Raw genomic sequence first — 24,107 nt, forward strand, 5'->3', positions numbered from 1 at the left:
GCCCCAGGATATGGGGTGGAATCCCTGGAATAGAACGTCCCACTCAGGGATGAGAGATTCCAGTCTCACAACCGCTTCTTTATAAATCAGGAACACTTTATTTCCTCTGCAGCACACTGTACAGCATACACAGTCACAGCAATACTTCTCAGGATAACCCTGGCCTTTCACTCCCAGTCAGGGCCCTGGAAGCAGGCCTAGCTCTTCCACTACCCCCTATCAGAGTAGTGGGAACCAGAGGGAGGGCCTCAAGCCTGCCAGGTCCCTGACAGCTCGGTTAGGTAAGACTCAGCTCCTCTCAGGGTAGGAGCAACTGACTCAATACAGGAAATGCAGATCATTAAGACAGATACAACAAGAGCCCGCCCCGTCCCTTATTGGACACAGGCCTGACAGCACTGCTTTCTCTGCCTCAATGATCTGCAGTGAGTGGGGAGAACCCATCTTAACTCCTGGCAGACCTGCCCTTACCAGGGATTACTGTACAGAAGGAGGACAGAATAATAGCCCAAACCTACCAGGGCTATATATATATATATATATATATATATATATATATATATATATATATATATATATATATATATATATATATATATATATATATATATATATATATATATATATATATATATATATATATATATATATATATATATATATATATATAGCCTCATACACAGTGTCTGCTTTACATTGAGAAACATTGTCATGCCTGCAATGTTGATTTTGAGTTTTACCTTCCTCCCACAGCACCCAATCCACTGCAATAACAAACTGGAGAGACTTATCCAAAGTGGATTTCTTCTGTGGCAGTTTTGTAGGTGATCAGATAGCATTAGGACTGGTCAGTGGGTGTGAGCCGGTTTAATAATTGGCAAAAGCAATCACTTTATATAGTAACATGTTCCTTTCTAGAAGGGCGCCCCAAAATAAACTGCAACTTTACAATTAAGCTACATCTTTCTTCCTTTCTAATTTAAGAATATAAAGTGCAGGGTATAATTTTAAGTTAGTAGTGACGCAGCCATTTGATTAGAAAAAACACTTGGAAAAAATCTGATTTGAATTGTGAACATAAATGCTACTTTTCCTCTCAACTCACAGTTTCTCTACACAGTTCTTGGAAGGTCAAATCGAAAGCAGCTAAGAAACACACAACTATATACAAACTGCTGCACAAATAAAGGGGTTTACTGATTCAAGTCTGCGATAATGCCCCATATCTGCATTTTATTGTATAACCCAGGTAATAAAAAAAAACATGTCACGTACGGCACACCTGTGAGCACATAACCTGCATACGGGACAAGGGTTAATGCACAGCTCACAAGCTGCCCCGCTTTCACCTTCGCAAAGGAACATCAAATGGACTTTATCTCCCCTAATTCCGTCCCCAGATACCACCTGTCACGAACAGCACACAAGTGAGCACGTGACTCAGATATGCAACCAGGGTTACTATACACGGCTACTCTAGCCAACTCACCTTTCTCCTCGGCAAGGCACTTCAATTAGTTAATATTAACCCCTTACTCAATCACAATCATATGTATATGCTTCCACCACCCGAGAAATTATACATACAAAAGATGTAAAATGAATATTTTCCAGGGTCTATGGTCCCTATATATTATAGAAAAACTATGCATTAAACACAAAAATCTGTTGTAGCAAAATGTGCCTGAAAATGTAAGTACTCTCTCCAGAGCGTGCAAAAGTTAATTCAGAGCCCAAAGCATCACTTATTTAATGTTTTAATAAATATAAAAAAGATTACAGAAAAAGGATTACAAAAACATACAATTACAGTAAATGCAAGATCGTTTCTTAAAATAACAGAATAAAACAGAAATCCGTATACAGTACACTACCATATGTCATAGGTTTTCTCCCAGTGAGGTCACTGGTGTAGCAATATGAGAAATCACGTGTTTGGTCCAAAACACACCTCTGTTGAAATCTGCTTTTCATAATACTTTGCTCAGACTGAAGTACGATTTTCCCCCCATTGAAACAACTTAAAACCACCCCTGTCACAAATCAGCTGTGAGATTGACAGTTTTATGACAGAGAGAAAAAACTTCAACCAAAACGACGTTTAAACTTTCCCTCAGTGTATAAATGCACGTATAACTTCCCTTCTGTAGTACCTAGGCACACATGAGTCACATCAATAGATTCAGGCGGTTATGACGGAAGCAACAAGGCTAAGTATGACTGTCATCATCCTACATTTGAGGGACAAATGGGTATCTTTCCTTGGCAACTCTTACCCATGCAGTGTGTGGTCTCGTTACATGCCACTCTGTGACACAATTACAGATCTGTAACTCTTAGTACAGTATGTACAGTAGATGACATCACATGATATTTTCATTTTTAATAAAGCCCTCCAAAAAAGCATAACCTGTGTGTCACCTCTCTCTGGAATGTACCAGTAATTATTCACGAACGTTGAGGTTTCTTTGAGGCTGACAGAAAAGTATCTGGTTAGCGTCTATGACCTTCTAAACAACACATGTCACTTTTAGTGGGCCATCCGTGATAGGCCCCCTTCCCCCCAATTAAGACCTCTTTGAAAAGCAGCACAGACCCAGAAAAAGTCTTGACCTGTCATAAACCCAATATATTGTATTTTTAAACCCAAATTGTTGCACCGTTAACCTCTGGTGCACCAGATGGATTAAAATACATAATATCTTACGATATCATGACATCACACAAATTAGGTATAATAAAAACCTATGATTATGTAAGTAGAAAGTGATTTGCCATCAATAGTGTTTGACAATCATCCACCCTTGATGACAATAATGAAAACTTATAATCCATGATATTTCTGTACAGACTTAGAAGCCAATCAGGAAATATGCTGTTATTCCAGGGCAGTGATTCCCAACCTTTTTTGTTTGGAGGAACCCTTTAAGTATTTCGTAAAATTTCAGGGAACCTCCATCTGGATGACACATGTTCGACAGGGGTAAATCACAAAATAGACGTGTAAAGCAGTAGGGGTAATAAATAATAATTAACTCATACGTTTAAATAAACAATGTGCATATATTTTGTAATGATTTTGGTTTAAACATCACCCCCCTCTGTATCTCACATCACCCCCCCCCTGTATCTCACATCACCCCCCACAGATCGATTGATCTCTCTCTCGCTCTCTCTCCCCTTCTCTCCCTCCTTCTCTCCCTCCTTCTCTCTCCTCTCCCTTTTTCTCTCCTCTCCCTTTCTCCATACTTCTCTCTCCTCTCCCCTCAACCCTCCTTCTCTGTCCTCCTTTCTCCCTCCTTCTCTCTCCTCCTCTCCTTCCTTCTCTGTCCTCTCCCCCTTCTCTCAACCATCTCCCTATGTCTCCTGCTAGCCCTGCTTCCTCTGACACCTAAGAACCAATCATCAGAGGAGGCGAGGCTAGCAGGAGACAGGGAGCAAGGTTAACCCCTGCAGGTTCGACAGTGGTACCCAAGGAGTTAAGGACCCCCCTCGACCACCCCCCTTCTCCCCTGTCCCCATGTCACCCACTCTCCACCCAAAGTAATTGCAGGGGATTGCTTGTAGCTACCATGCATTATTACATGGTAAAAACAATGCATATGTGTTTTCTATAACTCATATTTTTACCCTTATCAGAATTTCGTGAATCTGAAGATTTATTTATTTTTCAGGCTTTTCAAACAAGTTCACGCTACAAAAAATAAAAGCGGAGAGCCAATACTACTCAAAAAAAGGAACTTGATTTTTCTACAGACAAATGCTGCAAAACTGAGGCAAAGAAAAAACCTTCCCATGTGGGATTTTCATGTTTGACAAAGTGAACGCAGTGTTTGTGGCCACTAGTTTTGCCTCGCTTTTACAGTCGGGACACCATGATAAATAACCCCCCCAAGGAACTTCTAGAAAGACCTGCTATACAGTAGGTCAGGGGTGGTCAACTCCAGTCCTCAAGAGTTACCAAAAGGTCAGGTTTCAGAATGTCCCTGCTTCAGCCACTAATTGAGCCACCTGTGCTGAAGCTGGGATATCCTGAAACCTGACCTGTTGGTGGCCCTTGAGGACTGGGAGTTGGCTACTCCTGCAGTAGGTACTGAAGATTAATTCTAGCACACATTGTATTTAGTGGGGTCCAGTTACTTTCTAATACTATAGTTCTAAAATGTTCTTCGTTGAATATACCAAATTGCATCAATTGTGTATTATAACGTAATGGGAAAGTGTATTTCAATTGACAATAAAAAAATAATGATTTTCTTCATCTCTAGCGTCTTTCCTTACATTGCTCCCATGCTTGAAGTATACATGCTTGAAGTAGAATGTTAGATGAAGTTTTAAAAGGAAGTTGGGACTATTGAATTGCTGATTATCTTTCTTCTCTTCTCAGGTAAAAACATATTTCAAATTGTCTGTCTGTCTTCAAATCATCCATTGAAGTGTCTTAATTTAATTTAGCTTTCACACTTGGTTTTTCTAAGATGGGTGTTGTCTTGCCCATCTGCTTTAATGTCCCTCACGTGTGTTAATTAAGTTGCTTGGGCCAGCCAGGTGACTTTAGAAAAGTATATAAGCAAACACACAGCAGCCATAGCTGTTTGCAGCCACATGCTTGAAGTATATATGCTTAAAGTAGAATGTTAGATGAAGTTTAAAAAGGAAGTGGAACAGTGGACCACACCTATTGGCTCTGAATCCTGCATTTGATCTACGCTGGAAAGGAAGATAACATCCCACTCTGCACATCTCAGCACTTAACTATTGCTGTGATGCCACCTTTACTATTTATATTTGCTGTAACCTCACTTATTTTCAAATTATGCACTTCCTTCCACCAGTCTCCTTATGTCGCTAACTCTATTCATATATCTCCATCTCTCCTTTCTTCCCACTTCTCAGTTCACATGATCTCCTTTCTTACCTGCGCCCTCTGTCTCCACACAGCTATACACCCTGCACTAAAACACACCCCTACAAATCATCCTCACACATTTTCTTTCTTTCCACGCTTCTCCTCCTTGCTTCTGGGGATATCTCTCCCAATCCTGGTCCTTGCCTTATTTCTACATGCTCTCTTCCTCGCCTCCCACATGCAACTTCTACTCCTTCTAGTGTCAACCCCTCTAACCTCATACCCATCCCCTGCCACCTTCCCTCCTTCCTCCCTTTCCCCTGTGCCCTTTGGAATGCTCGCTCCCTTTCTAGCAAGTGCCTCTCTGTGCATGACTTCTTTCTCTCTCACTCTCTGCTCCTATTTGCTATAACTGAGACCTGGCTCACTCAGTCTGACTTTGCTCTGGAAGCTGCCCTCTCTTATGGTGGCCTTTCCTTCTCCCACACTCCGTGCCCTGATGGCAGGGGTGGAGGCGTGGGGCTCCTGCTCTCCTCTTTCTGCCATTACCGAACCCTTCCTATTCCCCCCTCTCTTGCTTTTTCCTCCTTTGAGGTTCACACTGTCCAGATCTTCTCACCTTTCCCTGTCCATGTGGCGGTCATCTATCGCCAACCTACCTCTACTCATCCCCCCTCTGCCTTTCTCTCTCACTGAATCCTGGCTCTCTTTCTTTCTCTCCTCAGACTCCCCTGTTTTTCTCCTTGGGGACTAAAACTGCCACATTGATGACCCTTCTCTTCTTTGGGCCTCCCGCTTTCTCTATCTAACCTCTTCTTTTGGCCTTCAACAGTGGACAGCAGCCAGCACCCACAAAGATAGCCACTACCTAGACCTGGTTTTCACTAAAAACTTTTCTCTTACCGATTTCTCCATTTCTCCTTTTCCTCTCTCTGACCATCAGCTCATCTCATTTTCTCTCTCTCGCTTCTCCCCCTCTCCATCTCGCCCTCATTTTTGCAGAAACCTGTGCTCAACCTACCAGCTTTTGATTCCACTTTACGCTCCTCCCTCTCCTCTCTGTTCTGCTTCAGACCCTGAAAACCTGGTCAGCAACTACAACTCTGCCTTATCCTCCTCTTTTGATCTACATGCCCCACTTTCTCTCTGCCGTCCTTGCCCTTCTAACCCCAGACCCTGGCTAAATTCCCACACACGCATGCTGCGTTCCTCCACTCGCTCCTCTGAACGCCTCTGGAGGAAATCTCATATGCTCGCAGACTTCCTTCACTAAAAATTAATGCTGTCCTGTTTCAACTCTGCCCTCTTTCAGGCTAAACAAACCTACTTTTCATCACTAATCAACACACACAAGTCTAACCCACGCTGACTCTTATCTGTCTTTGACTCTCTACTCAGACCACCCTCGGCTGCCTCCTCTTCTTCCTCCATTTCACCTCAGGACTTTGCTGACTTTTTTAAGGAAAAGGTGGAATCCATACATCAGAATATCCCATATGTTGCCTCCTCCCATCCCACACCGCTTCCTAACTCTCCTCCTGCCTTTCTTGACTCTTTTTCTGCTATCTCGGCGGAGGATGTGTCACTGCTGATCTCCTCCTCTCTCCCTCTACCACCTGCCCTCTTGATCCCATTGCTTCCCATCTCCTAAAACCTATTGCTCCTTCTATAATCCCTATGCTCACACAGATTTTTAAGTCTTCCCTCTACTCTGGTACCTTTCCATTCTCCTTCAAGCATGCAACCATTATACCATTACTCAAAAACATCAAGCTTGACCCTACCTGTCATTCTAACTATCGACCTGTCTCCCTCCTGCCTTTTGCCTCCAAACTCCTTGAACTTCTTGTATTCTCTCGATTGCTACACTTTCTCAACACCTATTCTCTTCTAGACCATCTACAATCTGGTTTCCGCACTGCTCACTCTACTGAAACAGCCCTCACTAAAATAACCGACGACCTCCATGCTGCCAAAGACAGAGGTCATTACACTCTGCTCATATTAGTCGACCTCTCTGCAGCATTTGACACCGTGGACCACCCTCTTCTCCTCCACATTCTCCATACTCTTGGTATTCGGAACAAAGCTCTATCCTGGATCTCCTCCTACCTCTCCCATCGTAGTTTCAGTGTCTCTTTTGCCAACACCTCCTCCTCTATCGATCTCTCTGTGGGGGTATCCCATGGCTCTGTCCTGGGACCCCTTCTCTTTTCTCTTTACATACTCTCTCTACAGTAGGTGACCTAATCACATCTTTTGGGTTTAAATATCACCTCTATGCTGACGACACACAAATTTACCTTTCAACCCCTGACCTTACACCTGCTATACAGACCAAAGTTTCTGAATGTCTCTCTGGAATATCATCCTGGATGACCGTCCGCCGACTGAAACTTAACATGGCAAAAACAGAGCTCCTTATACTTCTTCCCAAACCTGGCCCTACTACCTCCTTCCACATTACTGTTGGAAATACAATCATTCACCCAGTAGCCCAAGCACGCTGCCTAGGGGTCACACTCGATTCCTCTCTCACTTTCTCCTCACATTCAAAACGTTTCTAAAACTTGTCGCTTTTTCCTCCGCAATATCACAAAGATACGCCCTTTCCTCTATTACTAGACTGCTAAAACTCTGACTCAGGCCCTCATTCTCTCCCGTCTCGATTACTGCAACCTCCTGCTGTCCGACCTTCCTGCCTCTCACCTGTCTCCCCTACAATCTACATCCTAAACGCTGCTGCCAGAATCACTCTTCTCTTTCCTAAATCTGTCTCCATGTCTACCCTCCTGAAATCCCTCTCCTGGCTTCCGATCAAATACTGCATCTCGCACTCAATTCTCCTCCTCACTTTTAAAGCTTTACACTCTTCTGCCCCTCCTTACATCTCAGCCCTAATTTCTCGCTATGCACCATCCCGACTCTTATGTTCTTCTCAAGGATGTCTTCTTTCTACCCCCTTTGTATCTAAAGCCCTCTCCTACCTTAAACCTTTCTCACTGACTGCCCCGCACCTCTGGAATGCCCCCTTAATACCCGACTAGCACCCTCTCTATCCACCTTTAAGACCCACCTTAAGACACACTTGTTTAAAGAATCATATGAATAGCACTGTGATAATCTTGGACACATGATACATAAAGCTTGACCCCCTGCAGATGCCCTTACTAGAATTCCCTCCTACTGTCTCTGTACGTTCCCCTACCTACCAATTAGACTGTAAGCTCCTCGGAGCAGGGACTCCTCTTCCTTAATGTTACTTTTATGTCTGAAGCACTTATTCCCATGACCTGTTATTTATATTATTTGTTATTTATATGATTACAACATGTATTACTACTGTGAAGCGCTATGTATATTTATTGTGCTATATAAATAAAGACATACAATACATTGTAACCATCAGGCTGCACAGGGCTCTGGAGAAAGCTTCATTTTGACCTCCCGGCCACTCATTACTTGAAACGTTTATATCTCCTGAGCAAAGCATTGTATATTAAAAATAAAAACTGCGTTGGAGGGAAAGAAGAGCTCTTAAAGTAAGTAAGCCATTTGTGTGCCTCTAACAACAAAAATAAGATAATATGCTTTATTCTATGTATGTCGCTACTTATGTGACAATGTGTGTTTCTGGCAGCAATCCACCCAAATAAACTAAATTGACGTTATCGCCTATACTGTTTATATATAATTGTGGTGATTTAAAGTATTTCTTGCTTTTACCTGTTTATTATGTCTCTGGTCTCTGCTGTTACCATGGAAACCTTCTGTTTAAACGTGTGTGGATGGCAGCTGCCATTTTTATGGTGACTAGAGGTGATTGCTACTTTACACAAGCTTTATGGACATCAGGTGAAAGATACAGTAGCCCTTAATTGAATTAACAAAGCCATATTTTTATTAAATGTACTGTATCATACAATAAACACAAAACAGAAACATATTTCATTTATGAGACGTTTATTGGGATAACGCAATACAGATAACAACGGAAACAGTTAACATTGTTACAAACAGTGCAAGAGGTGTTAGAAAATCATTGGAACAAAAAATAAGGTATATTAAAAAAATTACCTATTTTATTGTATTACAAAAACAATAACATGTAATGCCAGTCGAAGCTGTAATTATTTTTCTGTATATCTATTAAACAAGTTAAATTGAGCATGGAACACTTTATTGAGCAGTTTATCATCAAGATTCACTTCATTTTAATTCCGCTATAACAAGCAAACGGTTTAAAACTGCAAGTAAAAGTACATTCTCTTTTAGGTCTACAAATAACATTATCGTCTCTTTTAGATATATCCATAATATTATCTTTAGATTGCCACATAGTATCCAGATGTTGTGTCCCAAATCAAACATTACTTGTTCTCCAGAATTCTGCAAACGCTGATTTTTTTTCTAAATAAAAAAAGGGGGGAAACAGTGCATTAATTTTGGTTTACAATCATTCAGACATTTATTAATGTACCTTAGACAAAAAAATACTTGTATGTAAGATAGAGAGCTTACAGAAGATCCCTACAAATTGCACTCAAAGTAAATATGGTAAATATAATAGGGTAATTCAATAATCACGGAATCATAATATTCCTGGAATGAGGAGGATCAATATATGCCTCATATGTAACACTAACAACAAATTTGTCATATGCAAAATGCTATATCTTCCACTTTCTACGTTGAAAAATAATAAACTTTTATTATAAAGACATCGACGCAAGTGATAATTTATTTACAGTGATGGTTAAAAATCCCCATTAGTGAGGCCGCTCGCTACTACCACCCAGTAAGGTAAGTATTGTATCTAAATTTCTTATGGTAGTAACACTATGTACCCGGAACCAGCTATTAACGTACCACTTAGAACTTAAGATATTCTTGTCCTAAGGTTAAACCAAGTTATTCAGTCCAATACGTATACTATGGGTCTATGGTGTTAAACACAAGAGAGAACAATGCCGTACCCAAACAAGGTATGTCTCTTTAAGTCAGTGATTCCCAACCTTTTTTGTTTGGAGGAACCCTTGAAGTTTTTCGAAAAATCTCGGGGGACCCCTAAATGGCTGACACATATTAGGTTAATTTCACACCTCACGAGCCCCCTCTATTTCCCATCCTCCACCCATGTATTTCTCTCCCCTCCGTCTCACTCACTATCCCCTCCTCCCGCCTCGCATGTATTATCTCCCCTGCGTGTCACTCTTACTCCCTTTTTTCCTCACTCCCCCTCTCTCCTCTCACTCGCCCCTACTTTCCGTCAATTACCCCACTCACTCAATCCCCCCACAAAATACATACCAAAACCCCCCACCCCCTAAATACATGTAACCCCACCCGCAATATATAATAAAAATACCCGTCCCCGCCAATATTAAAAATGCTCCCGCCAATACATTGTAAAAATGCCCCCGCCGCCCCAATGCATTTAAAAAGACCTCTGCCACCCCAATACATTTTAAAAAGCCCCCCACCGCCTCAATACATTTTAAAAAGACACCCGCCGCCTCAATGCATTTTAAAAAGACCCCCACCGCCTCAAAATATTGTAAAAAGACCCCTGCCGCCTCAATACATATTAAAAAAGTACCCCTCATCATCATTCTCATATATCTCCCCCAGCACCGTTCATCATCATCATCTTCATATATCTCCCCCGGCACCCTTCATCATCATCTTCATATCTCCCCCAGCACCCTTCATCATCATGCTCATACATCTCCCCCAGCACCCTTCATCATCCTCATATATCTCCCCCAGCACCCTTCATCATCATGCTCATACATCTCCCCCAGCACCCTTCATCATCCTCATATATCTCCCCCAGCACCCTTCATCATCATCATCATCATATACCCACCCACCCCTACATCTCACATCACCCCATTATACTCACCCCCTCATCTCACATCACCCCCCTGCATCTCCCATCACCTCCCCCCCCCTGTATCTCATATCACTCCCCCCCCTTCCCACTGTATCTCACAAGCTAATGGCTTATAAGGGTTCCATGTAAAAATGGATTTCAAACAAAAGGTGACACGGTGTGCTCATTTGCATGTCATTTCCCAGAATCCCTTGCTGCAGTGGAAGCACTGTATGCTAGGTGATAATGGTGAAAGGCAGGGTTGCAAACCTGTCTAAGACATGTGAATGTGCTCACAAGTGATCTTTTTATTTGCAATATGCTATACAGTGGAGGTTTCTTGTTGCCTTTATCACCCACCATAACTTAAAATGTGATGGTATATATATATATATATATATATATATATATATATATATATATATATATATATATATATATATATATATATATATTATTTTTTATATAATAATGCACATTTTAAATATTCATTATGCTCCATATAAGAATCAGTTGCATGAAGATCAAAACATATCTATATGGATGTGTTATGTTCTTAATTTAGTATTACAATTTACTGCACTTTGGACAATACTATTCATCCTAAAGAATTACATTTTAAATATTATAAATGTAGAACTCCTATTAGGTGTTCAAAATGTGTACCAACAATAGACAGTACGCAGACTTTATTACAGTTCACCAAATTATTTAGAGTGGTCTCTAATTTATGTTCAAACTTAATAACAGGGAAAGGAAAATCTATATACAGTACTATGACTGTAGTGAACTAATTGAAGCCATTGAATTTAATTCCACTAATTCAGTACAGAATAATCAATGTTAATCCTGCATCTAACTTTACAAAATGCCATGATGTCATAGAAAAGACTTCTAATTTCAGAAAACAGACTGGAATTATACACCAAACTATCTTTAAGAGAATATGAAAGTGAAATTAATCACAGTTATTTATTAAAAGGAATAGGGAATTTAAAAAGAGTAGTTATTTATTAGTAGTATAATAGTAGGTATTTACTAAAACATGGACCTAAAAATGTTGCAACTGTTTTTGTCAGCTATTATACATAATGCATTTCAATGCACTTAACAAGCTTTTCTAGAACCCTATATCCCTGTTATTTAAATTAATAATGCAAGGTTTCTTCTCGTACTTCAGCCGGTTGTGTGTCACAGTTTAGTGGTTCTATTATATTTTTTCCCCTTTATGTGTGCTTGTATATGCTCTTAAGAACAATAGAGATTGTAAAATGAATAAAAAATATATATTGCTGTAAATAAATGGGAACATATCAGTGTAAAGCAGCAGTTCAAGCTGCTGTTTTGTTGTTGTTGTATTTTTCCTTTAATATGTGCATCAATACATATATTGGGGCAGGGGTCCCACAATCCACACAATGATAAGTAATTAGCTAAGTTGCCGATTGATCGGTGAAGATTCGGCTTGGGGGTTTACTAAATGGCTGTCAGCAGAAGAAGAAAACTAAAGATGCAAAGTTCTGTGGGGAAGATCATGTGACCAGGCAGTCACTAGATACAATTGGTGCACTGCTAGAGAGAGGGCAGGACTCAAAAAGGGGTGTGCCAGAGCCTGTTTCAGAAGAGTAAGGGGATGTGACTTTGTAAATGGTTGCTATAGAAACAAAAAATGCTTGTTACATTATAACACATTAAAAATGTCATTCAGAGGTGTTGTTTTTTTTTTAAAATGCTACAAGTATTTTCTCCTAGTACAGACATGTTTTTTTTGTTGTTTTTTTTTAAACACACATAGGATATTGCTTGGTCTGCAGCTTTATAGAAATATACAGAAACCCCAATTTAGACATTTGCCAGAGGAAAAAAGAAAGAAAGGAAATACAAAGTAACAATTCACCTGACAGATTATGCTGTATAACAAAAAGTACTAAGCCACTTGAATAGTGACATTCTTCATTTACTACTGCAGGGCTCTTCTACTGGTGGCACGCAGGCCCCGGCGTGACCCTCGGACTCCCTGCTCTGCTAATTTCAGTCCTAAATGTTTTCTGATCTGGCGCTTTGAAGAACAACTTGAAGAGCCCTACACTACTGTATTGATATTAGTCCCGAAATTCCCTATTGTGCAACACTGAAAGCAGTGTCAGGTTGCAATAATATATCTCCTATGGATGTGTGCTCTATTTTCAGTCTGTATACAGTAAGACAGAAATACTTGATCAACAGGCTTGTTCAGGACGCAAGTCTTTAATCAAGTCTTCATTCAATAAATTTTGGTGTATAGCAGCAGGTCTCTCCTATTCAGTGATAGAAAAACCAGTTTCAGCCCATGTGCAATGTTTTCAGTTCTTCCCTGCTCCTGCACATCATTCTGCCAAACCTTAGAATAATAATGACACCACATTTCAAGGAAAGGAAATAAATATAGCCACAGCTTAATTATTTTCATAAGTGCACTCGGTCCTACTGGGCTATGAGTCAGTACTGGGGCATCAACACCTATGTAATTGGCCCAACAACCTCATTCTCTAACATAAAATGCCAAAGGGAAAACCCAGCATCACATGCTCTTTAAGAGTACTTCTAGCTTTACAACGGGCATGCAACAAAGGGTCCATTCACAGGTCACTTTTAAAGGCTTTGCTTGAAAAAGATGATGTCAAATGTACTCATAATAATTTTGAACAAACTGCAGAAAGTGCCCTGTCACTGGCTTTCTGGCATTGGCCATAGTTGTTTCTTCTATTCTAACCCACAAGCATATACTGTAGACCAGGGTAGTCCAAGCTAAGTCCTCAAGGGACATTAACAGGCCTGGTTTTCAAGATTTCTCTAATTTCCCAATTAATCTGCAGTACCTCTATCACCATGGCAGTTTGTTTATGTATATTTTTCCCCAAAAACGTGACCGGTAAATAGTCTTTGAGGCTTGAACTTGGACCATCCAAACTATAGACTCCTTTACTATTTCAGTCTCCATAATAAGTTTCAGAATAAGACATATAACTTAAAGCAATAGTTACTACTCTTCGTAGGGTTACTACTCTACTTCATCATGAGCTTCAGGGAATAATATTCCGTATGTTGCCTCTAGATGTCTGGTCAAAAGACAGCTACATTAAACATGACAAATCACATAGTTAAATACTTATCTGTTTTTCTCTCACAAGTGAGTGTCACTTAGTTAAACCCTTTGGCTAAAGCTTGCAGACCACATCAAGGTGTCCCCCCGTTTCTGCAAGTCCTAACACTGCAGTATCTCTACGAATGTTCTCTTTACCTCTATAATAGGCAGCAGTCTTAATAGACTGGTCATTCACAGCCGTTTCCGTTTCCAAGCTTGCCCTGCCTACCTTTAAATAGCAAGTCCTGAGAGGCGGGTCTCACTGACCCCACCCCTCTCTCTTGCACTGACCCCATCCCTCCCTCTCACTTCCCTTCACTCCTCTATCTTTCTCAACGTCCCAAACCCTTGTCTATCTTTCTCACTGCCCTCCAACCCTCCCTCACCACCTCCACCATTTTAACACCCCTTACCCCTACGTTTTAACACCCCCTCAAGTTTACCACCCCCTTCCTATCTGTTTTTTAAAAAAACCTCCTTTTTAACAGCTCTCCCTTCATTTTTACACACCATCCCCTCTCCCCTCCGTTTTAACACCCCTCTCTTACCTTGAATAGCAGTGTCAGACTATGGAGGAGCGGAGAGAACACATGGTTGCTGTACCAGCATCACACAAAGGCAAGCGGGGCCTTACTATTGCCCCAGCCAGCCTTGTGATAGTTCCTATGACATCAGTGTGAGCCACACAGGTAGGCAATGCAGTATCCTCCCCATGCTGACTCTCCCAAGAAAACTGCTGTAAAGTGCCACCCCACGCAGGACCTCTGGTTCTGCTCTGTCGGTCAGACAAAAGTGTTTTTTTGTAATATTTTTTTTTTTTTTACATAATTGGAAACAGGTTGCCCTCTGGAGATAAACTGTGCTATTTTTGGTAAAACATTTTCTGTCATATCAGATTCACCATGGGGGATACTGGAAACTAACGCGGTTATTGTCTTGGTAACCAGCGTTTGCCCTCAGATTAAAGTAGTGTGGTTGAGCTCCCAGTGCCCACTGGTTCCTGTTCCCGCATTAAGTAGTATTAAGGACTTAAAGAGTAAATACACAGCCATGCCAGTAATTGATCTTCGGTCACTTGTGTGGGGACACCAGTATTTGGCTACCTTTTGCTGTCATTTGCTTTAATATTGTAGGATTTGGCCTGGTAGACTCTACTGTAACTCACACAGCCATACTTAACTCAACACGAAAGCCATTATTTCCTTGGCTTTCATTAAACATGCCAAATATATTGTAAAAGAAAATTAAATTAGATATATATGCTCAATCATAGTTGTGAACTATTCCGCCTATCTTTTTCTCTTCTCCTACCTTTCACGTACGTATGGTTCTTTCCCACTTCCCAAATAAAAATTCTCTCACTTTCAGTTTCAAAAACTTGTCTTAGAGGGTATGGAAAAATGGAAGTACTAAAAATGATTCTTTATTGAAATGTTACACAACTCCTTTACTCCTGTCCTGTTACTGAACACCCTTTTCTGCAAAATGTGGGTTCTTCACTCTCTATACACACTACAGTAACACATGGCTGTCAGTGGATTACTACTTGCTTGCCTGCTAATTATTGGAGTCCCTAGACAAGGGCCTGAAAAGGCTTTTCGATTCCGAGTCCTAGCTCTATTTGTACGTGGCCTTTTCCCAGAGGACGCCCTGGAACCATCAAGACAAAAAATGTCATTGTTGCTACCATGACAGCTGTTTATTCTGGCAGCAAAGAAGTGGCAAATGAGAAAAAAAGTATCATAATAGGTTAGAAAAGGTATACAGTACGTACATTTATACTCACTGTTCTCAGCTCATCCAACTTGACTGGTTGTTCCTTGCACTTATTCTGTAGGGTCCTCCTCTACGCTGAGACTCCTGATGTATACCCCTGGCTGTCTCGGTCTGTAAGGGTTCTTGCAGTGGTCATGTCTCCATGCTTGGCTACTCAGGGAATAATTGCTCTTGCCATGGTCTTGTTGCGGCTGTTTCAACACTCGACTCACAGTTGCACAGCAACTCATCTATGGGCCTTCCACTAAAAATGCTGCAGTTGTGCAGGCTGCATTGTCTTGCACACCGATAGAACTGAGAAGGATGATGTTGCCATTGAAAGGAAGGGAGTGGCTGTCACACATACCTGCAGCTTGCTAGAGTCGCAAACTGAAAAGAGGAAGAAAGCTGTGATTTTTCAGCTACCAGAAAAAAATGTGCTATTAAAAAGCTGTTAATGCTGTTGAAGTCCCTCCCTGCCCAATGTCTAGCGCTCGTCTATCATTCCACCACAACATATGTTATCCCCCATAATCTCTTGCATTTCTTTTAGACTAGACAGAATATCAGTCTATCAAGCCAAAGGGCTGCAAAAGCAGACAGAGAGGAGGCAGTTGATGCATGTCACTTGTGACCTTTTGCTTTAACAGCCACCTATAGATACATACTGTAGGGTTGCATTGGACCTGTCACTTAAATAGGGCTCCAAAGATCTATTCTTCTAACTGAAGGGTTAATTGAAAATATAAACATGGAACTGAAATGAATGAAAACATTATACTAGCATTGTTCTATACAAGGATGACGGTGTAAAGCTAAAATGAACAGTGCTTGCATATCACATTAATTTTACTATCAAAACATTTTCTTTCGTGGTTTTTGGAGAGCAAAGTCATTGCTGATGTCTCCAAATGATAAGTTTGTCACTGTCGATGCACATGACGCTTAGGGTCATATTTCAACGAAACTGTCCAAATTTATAGGCAATCTTCTTTTTCCCATATCTTCTTTATTTATTATCGGGTTTTAAATGCCTTTGTTTTTGTCTATTTGTGAAGCCCTTGTATTGTGAGGCCCTAAGCTGTCGTTTATTTAGCTTATGCGTGAAGTCCAGCACTGCGTGTAGCACATAAGGCAATGCACACTGACAAGAAATGTGGCTGGGAGCAATTACATATTACCACATTCAGTTGCAGCAGAAGAGCAGCAATAAATCACACATTTCCGGATGAGAAACTGGATTAACTATTAAAACCAAAAAAAGGAATCTGTTCTCAACATGAAAAATGTGACAGGTAAAAATGGTGATTTCTTTGTACAGTATTTACATGGTTATACACTAAAATACTACATAATATTTAACTAGTGACTATTTTAGTATTAACATTAATAATAGAACATGACTACATTACTGTCGTTAACAAGCAACCGTGCCAAGTCTTGATTTTGTCACCCACCTCTACTTTTTCATGAGCATTGTGGAAAGTATTGATGTTGGTGAATCTCAAGTGAAATTCTCTGAAACAAAGTGCCTCGTGCATGTCAGGTCTAATAAATGTTCCATGTAGATAGTTACATACTGTACATTCGGAACGTCATCATACTCTAGTATCCAGAATTCTTTCCAGAGCAGTTCACATACAATGGATCATTTGAACATGAGAACAGCACATACGGTTTCATCGAAACATATACTGCAAGGCTGCCTATGAATTTCTTTTTTTGTTTGCTAGTACTGTAGTATAGGGATTATTGTATATATTAGGCACAATATTTAATTCTGCTGCAAAATGAAGTCATCCCTTCCAGCTCTGCCAAAAATCCCCTGGCCTCCCTGAAGGCATGCTGTGCTTTTCACTCTCTTATTCCTATCCTCATGAGAAAGGACAGGAATTTCAATGAGTTAAGTGGCGCAAGGTCAAATGCATTAAATATTTTCTTAGGAGCAATATGTATTGTTTGGAGAAGCAATGTTCAGTGGAAATGCAATGTAATATGGTACTTTTCAGAAATATGGTTGGGCATGTTGCCAACTCGTTTTGGCGGATTCAGCATATTTTTAAATCTTTATAGGATCTCAGTAATCAAAATGGCCGTCTAAAGAATCATTACCGGTGAGCCAAAGAATGAGAGGAACATCAATATGCTGCAAAATCTGGAATGGGCTGCAAGGTATCTTCCAACGCCAGGAGGTGCCTTATAGCAGAAGACTGCTCAGTAAATATGGACCATTTGTCTGTAATAATCAGTATGATCTGTGATTTTCCTTCTTTTTTTTAATTTTATATAAATTAGGTTCTTTCATAATTTTGAACATATATTTTATCAAATGTATATAGATAAAAATAACAGTGTACATCACTGCAAAAAAAAAGAAAAGAGCTTTAAATTGTATGTGTGTGTATGTGTGGGTGTGGGTGTGTGTGTGTTTGTCTGTGTTGTTTTATTACTCCAATATGCAAAATAAGCCCTACAGTAAGTAGTCAAATTTTGGATGGAGGTTTCAATTGTCTGTGCCTGAATTCTTCCAGTTTACAAGTAAAAGTACTGATGAGCCTCAACCTGCAATGGCAGGGGTGCGCAAACTTTTGTGTCTGTGCCTACCTGCATTCCCCCCCCCCGCTCGTGTTCGCCCCTACCTTGTCTCTGGTGTTTCTGACATCACAACATCGTGTTGCCATGGCAACGCAACGCCATGTGACCCGTGGCGTCATTTGACGCCGCATTGCCATGGCGATGTGTCGCCAGAACCCGTCGGAGATTAGGTAAGTAACATACAGAGGCCATGCGCACTCCCCCCGGCATTTAATTTAAATGCTTTGGGAAGAGCGCTGGGCCTCTGTAAGCACGCCCCCCCCCCCTCCACCCAGAAAATGTTGCGTCCCGCAGGTTGCGCACCCCTGCGCCACGGCGTGTCTCTGAGCGCATGATACTGTGAGTCATCCAACATTTCAGGGGCAGCTTGGAGAAGTGACTCGCAATACATTGACTTATTGTTGGTCTCTCTCTAGATTAAATAAATATTAAGATTCATAGGAGCTGAAGATGCTCCTTTTGGACATGCCTCGGAACCAGTTATCTATTTGTGTGTATATCTTTGTATAGCGCCATCCATGTGCATGGCGCTTCACGGCATTAATGCGCGTGACAAAATAATACGAGACATAATGAGAACTACAGACATAAAAGTAAACATTAGGAAAAGGAGACGCGCTCCGAAGAGCTTACAGTCTGAGTGACTTGGTGCTGTTGAAAAATTGAATAGCACTAATATACATTTACCATCTTTATTTGATTGGAATTATTGTAGCATCTGCTGTGCAATAGATAAAAGGCCTCAAAGGCTTAAAACGTCACACATAAAATGCAAGAAATATAAAATAACTTATCATTTACAATGCAACTGAGGACAATGGGAATAATATTTCATAGGTCCATCTGTCCCAGCCCTTTTATTACAACACTCTACAGGACATGGAAAGCAGATGATCATTAACAGGTGGTTCTAACTACGAAGTGATTTGACACAGAACTGGCTGAACAAGCAAGGCAGCAAACATATGGGCTTGAAATGGGAGCTGTGTACAAAAACAACAGCTCACAACATCACCTCCTACAAACCCTGGATGCAGAAGATGATTCTAAAACATCAACTATTCTGTCATAATAATAGAGTCTATAGACTGATAGACGGTAGTGATGATGCATATGCAAAATATATAAAGTCCATGCAGTACATGTACTTCATACCCTTAACTGAAAAATATCAAGAGAATAAGGTTGACTAGAGTCAGAAAAGCACTTTCTCAAAGCCGCCTCTCAGATAGGAGGTGGCATTTATGCTTCAAATAATTGCTGTCTGGTTGGTATATGTGTCATATGGTGTTCTGTTTTGAATATTTTGTCATATTGAGTTCTGTGGTAATCATAGCTGAATAGAAAAAATGTAACATATTATATAGTGTCTAAATCAGCGTTTTCCAACACTTTTTTCGTTAAAAAAACTTTAGAGTTACAACCCCCTCATCTCTCTCCCGTCTCATTTCCCCACTTACACTCCCATCCTCTTTCCCCCTTACACTCCCTCCCTCTCTCTTCTACCCTTACACTCTCCCCCTCTCTTCTCCCATTACATACTCCCCTCTCTTCCCCCACACACAACACTCCCCCCATACACCCACACAATAACCCCCTCATATTCACACACAATAACCCCCCAAATAACTCACAATAACCCTCCCATATACCATACAATAACACCATCCCATATAACACACAGTAACTCCAACCCATATAACACACAATAACACCTCCCCCCCATATTATCTTGGGGTGAGGAGGCTGCGGTGCTGCGCGAGTCTGCAGCTCTCTCCTCCTGTCAACTGGAAGTTGAACGTGACTTCCGGCGCGACAGGAGGAGGAAGCATTGCAGTGACCGAGCGGGTGCTACTGAGCTGCGCTTGCCGGGTCACTGCTGCGTGTGGTGCTGCCAGGCCCCGGACAGTTGTCCCAGCGCTCCCCCCCTAGCGGCCGCGGAATCCCTGGGATCCACAGAACCCTGGATTAAAATCACTGGTCTAAATACTTAGGAACTAACATAAATAATTGTTAATTTTACAATGGACTGACAATGTAAAGGAAAGAGTGAGCATTTGATAATACAGTACAATGCTATTCAGCTATAAAAAAAAAATTCAAAATCATTATCGCCCTGCTCATTGTACTTCCGAACAGGATTTCACTAGAGTAGCATTATAAGGTCCCTTTCAAACCCAAATACATTAGAAATTTAAACCCTGCCTATTTAGTTATACTTTGGCATGCTTAGAAACCATATACAAATTGTTGTATATATAGCCATGCATAATAATGGTATACTACTTTCCTCTCTGTTGGCAGTAAATCCTGGTAAGTACAGGTATGCCAGCAGTAGTTATGGAGGTTTTCCCTCACAACGTGGTGATGTGCCCTATGTATGGAGGGGAGTGGCTGTATGCTCTGAGTCCCTGGATAGTGACATCAGGGATGCGCCTGCCTCCTGAAGTATATAAGGCACAACACAGTTAGTTAGTGTGTGGTTCCAGCAGCTGTGGGAAGTTGTTGGGAAGTTGTATTTTCCTGCATAAGGGATTGTAGGAACACTTTGTGACCCTAGTGCAGTAACTAGCGGTCCAGGTTGACCAATCGGCCTGTCTATGCCACTCTGTGTCCAGGGACCTGGCACAGAGAGGATCTCCCTAGGAGAAGAGGGAATCCCACTTCAATTTGGGAGGGCGTACCTGGCAAAGGGACAGCACGGAGAGATGTGCGGCTAGAGCCGGCAGCTGCATGGGGCAGTCTGCTACATCCCAATCTGCAATAAAGATGACCTTGTTAACGAAACCCCCACTGTGTGAGTGTGAAATTACTCAACAGTGGCAGTCACCACCAAGAAGGAGTTCCTCACCAGGACCATCTCCCTGCGGAAGCATAGACCCTGATGAGGTGGAGGCGCTGCACATGATGTAAGTTGAACTCGCACCCACTACCTCAGCTACCTGTCCTGATGACATCCCCTAATACCATCAAGCGGGAGACTCAGGAGTCCTGTTGCCTACAGGTGCACCACCAAACACGAACACGTAATGGGGGTTGGTTGCTAGAGTACCCGGCCAATGTGAGATTGGGGGGGGGAAACCCGTTACAATTGGAGGCGCTGCTGAGAGATATATCTGTCAACAGGACAGGCTTTAGCTAGGCACACTAGGAAACAGGGAAAGTGTATGCTGCCACTTTGTGCTGTGTTGGGATGGAACCGCAGGAGTAACCTGGGAACCTGAGAGGAGTTAGTGGGTCTGGAGAGGGGCTATAGCTGTCCGAGTCACCTTGAGGTAGCGCTAGGGGTAGGATGCCTGAAGGGATAGCCTGTTAACTAGGTCAGGACTCCTGGAGAGGGTCTGCACTAGGCTGACCAAGAGAGGTAGATGCCCAAGTACTGCATGGAAGCCCCAGAGTACCCTAGCCCATTCCAGATCACTTACCGAAGGGAGCACAGACTGGGAGGAAGGAGATACAGTAGACACTGAGAGAGTGAGCCTAGACTGAGGTAGTGCAAACACGAGTTAGATCTACGTTAGGTACATAAGGTGGTGCACAAGGCATGTTTATTGTACTGATGTGGTAGCTGCCCCGCAGAGCGGAGCTCCATATACAGTAATCCAGTATACAGTGATCGAGAAACAACCGTCAGAATGGAGGATCTGCAAAGAGCAGAAGGTCCAGGATGCCGGACTGAGGAAGAAGAACAAGCTACAGGAGAGACTCTTGTGTGTTTGTTATGGAATGGCGTGAAAGCCGTGGCTGCGCCGTGTTTGTCCTGCCTGTGTTCTCGGGAAAGTACCCTCGAGACTAGTGAGGATGACAGCCTTGCGAGATGGGAGGAACGAAATGGACTTTGTTATACACCAATAAACAAACAGCCAGACGCTACCTCAAATATGAAGGACAGTACTCACCAAGATGGCGGTTCCCGCGTTCCCGGGACACCGCGTGGGCCAGCTGCAGAAAGTCTTGCAACCCTGCAGTTTGCTAATTGTTGGCCAGGATTGGCGGCAACGAGAAAACTCCACCCTGCTGTGGAGTTTGGCGCGAAAGCTGGAGCTGCGCCCTCATGGACTATGACTCACTCTGCACCTGTGCTGGGTCAAGCTACAAGTCTGGGAGACATCCCCCTAGTTTCAACCAGGCGGAGTGGTCTGCGGTTCCACCGGATGCCGATGGAGGAAGTATCGGGAGGGATTGTTCAACCATCCCCTGCCCTTCAGTTGCGAAGAGCCATTGATCGATACAGACCTCTGAGAAGTGTGCCTCCGTTGGTGACTATGGCTGAACATTCCGAGAAAGTGGATCAGAGTCCCTTGATATCTACCCATCCCTATTCGGTTCCAGGAGGCTTCCTGATTATCCGCGTAGAGGGTGTGGAGACAGTGGTCTGTCTCTGCCTGCAGTGCAGACTGCCGGGCGGAGCTGTGGGCAGTGAGGCTCGATGCCCTCATTGTGGACTGCAATATATGTGGCCCATGACGACGTTTGTGCCGGTACAAGCTGGGGGAGTGAAGGATTCTACCCCGATGTCGGCGTCGGAGCTTCCGGGTGCACTGTGGCGTGAGAGTGCAGGCCCCGTGGAGCAGGAATCAAGCCGGGTTCTCAAGTCAGAGAAAACTAGCCATCGGAGACGTGACCGGAAAGGAGCCCATCGACGGTCCCCTACTGGAGTACCCCGCCCGAACTGTAAATTAGAGTCTTCGGACGAGGAGTGTGCCAGGCTGGCAGATGCACAGGACTTGTTGACGGAGTACCATACCAGTGGTATCCCGTGGCGAGATGCTATTCCTCGTGGTGTGGAGACACGGAGTCGAGTGTCTCCAGTACCGTGACAACCCAATCGCCGGAGTCCCACTGCCGTGGTGACTAGCGGGTTGGAAGGAGGTCGATCCACCCCGACGCTGCGGAGCAGTAGGCTAGCTCAGTGCTCGCCGCAGACCCAGGGGGTGGAGGTGAAAGAAGACGGATCCAGGGTCAGGCTGGACCGCGTAGCAGACGGGCGTTGCCAGATGTCCTCGTGGAGGAAGAGGTCTCGATTGGGGACCAAACCCAAGATGGCGTCGAAGCACGTGCGTGTACGGAGGAGATTCCGGACGACAAGGGCGGCATTGAGTGGGAGGTGATCGCGCCTCTGCGGTCGAGCAGTGGAAGTCGATCCCCTACTGACAGACGGAGTGGGCGCTCGAGCCGGAGACTGAGAAGCTCAGCTGCCGGAGGAAAGAACGGACTTTGTGGCGGAAGCGAGTCAGGTATTGCTGAGGAGCAGGCCGTAACCCTACCGATACCTACCGTCCGGCCCCGTCCCCCAACCCCGTCCATCCCCAAAGTTAGCCCCAAGGCCCTATTAAATCCCCTGTCCCTGTCACCTGTTCATTCGGGTCTACCTCTAGCCTGGGGATGTCAGGGGATTCCCGGGGTCCTACCGAGGAACGGACTGGAAGCCTGGACTGGGGAACTTCGGATGATGGATCGGAGGGTGGAGGGAGGATTTCCCAACGAGGGTCGGTGCCCAGTGATTGTGCTAGTGTGTTGGGAATCACGGGTGGACACTGGTCACAGCGTCGGGGAAAGGTTACGCAATCTGAGGGTACTTCAGGGGTATCATCGGGCGGGCCTGAAGAGGAAGAGCCACTAGAATCCAACTCGGAGGAGGTACGGGAAACTCGATGGTGGGCACCACTATATGAGGGTTATGTCGCCTGGATAGACCGCACCCGTTTCATTCTAGAAAGGGATGGGGTAGTTGACCATTGGTGGGCTCCCGGGGATTTCAACGATGAGGCATACCTCAAAGAGCTGCGAGTAAGGTGGGACCGAATTCAAGGGGGTCTTATTACCCCAAAGGGATCTGAAGGGTTAGATGATCCGGGGGAGTCAGATGAGCCCCTGTCATGGGTGTTACCGGGAAAGGCTGGGCAAAC

General features: G+C 43.0%; 1 protein-coding gene and 1 long non-coding RNA gene across 8 annotated transcripts in view; both read right to left on the reverse strand.

Annotated features, from left to right (window-relative positions):
• Positions 1–24,107, reverse strand: part of CDK19 (cyclin dependent kinase 19) — a 285,352-nt gene that overhangs the window by 221,920 nt on the left and 39,325 nt on the right. The window lies entirely within an intron of this gene.
• LOC142493498 (uncharacterized) overlaps positions 8,796–24,107 on the reverse strand; it is a 34,411-nt gene continuing 19,099 nt past the window's right edge. For both annotated transcript variants that reach the window (XR_012801122.1, XR_012801123.1), the window contains exons 2-3: positions 15,623–15,993; positions 8,796–9,259 (exon numbers count right to left, since the gene is read on the reverse strand). This is a non-coding gene — a long non-coding RNA (uncharacterized LOC142493498). The remainder of the gene's footprint in view (positions 9,260–15,622; positions 15,994–24,107) is intronic.

The sequence above is a fragment of the Ascaphus truei genome, chromosome 4 (genome assembly GCF_040206685.1).
Source record: "Ascaphus truei isolate aAscTru1 chromosome 4, aAscTru1.hap1, whole genome shotgun sequence".
NCBI classification, from domain to species: Eukaryota; Metazoa; Chordata; class Amphibia; order Anura; family Ascaphidae; genus Ascaphus; species Ascaphus truei.